Genomic DNA, 2,950 nt, shown 5'->3' with positions numbered 1-2,950 from the left:
CATTGTTTTATTTGATTTGTAGAATGTTTGAGAAATCCATGAACAATCAATCACAATACTTTTTTTGTATTTTTTTTCTCGTGTAGCAATTTGGGTCCTAAAATTTTAAATGAAATCTTGTTTTTATTTAATAACACGAAAAAGCATGTTACTGTAACTACTTTAGCAATTTTTCCCGCTCAAATAATGGCTATATCATGTTTAAACTTTAATTTAAAAATTTGGTCCATAAATGAACCTTGACACTTTTGATCATGTTTGACGTTCGCTTAGTCAACAAAAACACCACAGGGGTTTTAGTTCGACCACTGGGGTTGTTCGTATCTGACATTTCGTAAGGGACACGGAAAACAAAATACACCCAAAATTTGAGTTTAAGTCAAAGGATGTGACAAAATAAAAAAAAAAAGTTTTTTGGGCTTAAACCAACGGAAAACATTACACTCAAGATAATGTCTTCATTTGATTCATGTGCAAACCTACATGGATTTTTGCAATGGGGGTTTGCATATGCAAAGTACCGTAAAATCGGGTGTAATTGATCAGAAGGGTGAAATTGATCATCGTATCAAACGATTTTATTTATTCGTAAATGGAGCACAAATATTAATGTAAGTTGCAGTAAATGAACGTTGCTTGTCGTAACTATTGTCGAATTGTGTGTTGTGAAGTTTTTTGCGTTAAAGAATGTTTATTACTATGAAAATAACGTAAAATTTCAAAATCATGTACGGTGCAGTATTGACAAACACCTATGAACTTCTATTTATAAGCAAGGATTTGAACATGGTATAAACCTGAAAGTTTGTGAGGATGCATGAGATATATCCCCAAACCAGATTTCATCACCAAAACTCGTACCAATTTGCTCATATGGTTGAAATATTTGAATTTCTGTTACATATCATTGAATTCCTTAGGAAATTGCATACATTTAGGCGTTTTCCACGTAATTCTTGAAATTTAACTATTCGTTATTTATATAAATATTGCATTTTTTAAGAATTTTACAAGCATATTCGGATTCAGGGAGCTCAAATTTATCATATAGAGTTGTTTTGAAAACTAACAATAATGGCATTGACAAGTGATCAATTTCACCCCGAAATGAGATCCTCTGATTTTTTATTTTAGAGGTATTTGTTAACACTAAAATGACATTTGTTAGAAAATTTCGGTACATAAGTCGATGAGGCTCACCTTCGTACTTGTTTTCCTGCATTTAGTTGTTTGGCACTGTGAACATTATAGAAAAGAGACTAGAAGAACCGTGAAAAATGATCAATTTCACCCGAAATTACGGTATGTGCGAAATCAATGAATGACCGCCAATCTTTATTCTCATTGAAATAATGATGTCTGCACATACAATCCATAGACCGGGCACATACTTTTCAGGGGATGTCTCAATGGAATATATTGTTCTACCTTGATTAATTTAAGGTGTTTCCAATGTTTCTTCTTACATAAAACACATGGTACACAATTTTGTTCTGTTAATCAGTTATATTGGAAACATTGTTACACAGAAACTATTTTCGTTACTCCAAAGTTCAATGCATATTATCTGTAAAAAATATTAGGAAATAAATAGTTTTACGACACCTCGTTCAATTTGCTCCCGCTAAAGTTCGATCCTTCTTTGCTAGCTGTTTCCAAAACCCGCAGTCGTTGTAGTTGATTGAAAAGTATTTCCACACCTGCGCAGACGTTATATCTTGATCAATTATCATATCAAATGTTTTTTAAACGATATCTATTTGAATAAATACCTTCAAGTTATCGAGAGCAAACGATGTAACACTTCTTCGGCGGCCATCTTCGTTTAAACCATGTGGTATGGAATACACATAAGTAAATCTCGCACATACTTTCAATGTTACTCAGATAGAAAGTATTCGATGAGAATATGATGAGTATGTGGGGCAACTAAATCTAATGAAATTGAGCACTGTAAATGCAATTGCACATATATTTAAGGGAGCTATTATCTTGAGTGTAGAAAATTGAGTAAACATGTGTTTTTGGCCTAAACTTAAGCGTTTGGCACTAAAATTGGGACAGGGCTTTAGGACCCGATTGCATCTCTATTGAACTGAGACCATCTTTTATCCGTAACTTACGACTTTCTCCTATACTTGATACTTGATGGGCAACAATTAATTGCTCTGAATCTACGTCGATTGAAATAGTCGTTTCCATTAGACCCGGTATTCGCTTCCAGTCTCCCCGAATGTTGTGCGTCGTCAAACCCTTCTCAACTGAAAAATCACGTAGTGTGTGGTGTGCCACAAAGGCGGCGCCTCATCCCCGGTTCCAGAGCCGTAGTGTGGTCTCATGGCACCCTTGGCGAACGGCCATTTAAGCGCCCCTTTAAAGCTCGAGTTTTTTTTGTCAAGGGTCATAATGAAGCTATTTTTAAAACTTTGAATAGGAGCATTGAATTATTGTATAAATTCTGAAAAAAGTCATACACATTATATCAAATTTCATTATTAGTAAGACTGACTGATAGCTTGGAGGTTAATACATTTTTTAACACATTTCCTATTTATTTGGCCAGAAATGAATCTGCAGAAGTTACTGAAATCTATATAATATTTTTTTTAAATTGCTGTGTAATTTTCAAAGTAATGCTAGTAAACAGTTGTTTAGACTCTTGTTGAAATTAAAAAAAAATCCACAATGGACCAATGCACGAGTTCATTATTTTACGTTTGAGCGGTGCCGTGTTATTTACGTGACCATGGCAACGAGAGAATTCGGCATCGCTCAAACGTCATATTAGTGAACTCGTGCATTGGTCCATTGCAGATGATTGTTGGAAGTGTTCTTTCACAAATGAATCTGATGAATATCAGCGGATCGCAGCAAGCCGTGCACGCGGGCGGTTGCGTTTCAATGGACCAGTGCACGAGTTCACTATTTGACATTTGAGCGGTGCCGTGTT

Source organism: Aedes aegypti, chromosome 2 (assembly GCF_002204515.2).
Source record: "Aedes aegypti strain LVP_AGWG chromosome 2, AaegL5.0 Primary Assembly, whole genome shotgun sequence".
Classification (NCBI taxonomy): domain Eukaryota; kingdom Metazoa; phylum Arthropoda; class Insecta; order Diptera; family Culicidae; genus Aedes; species Aedes aegypti.
This window is presented reverse-complemented; position numbering follows the sequence as displayed.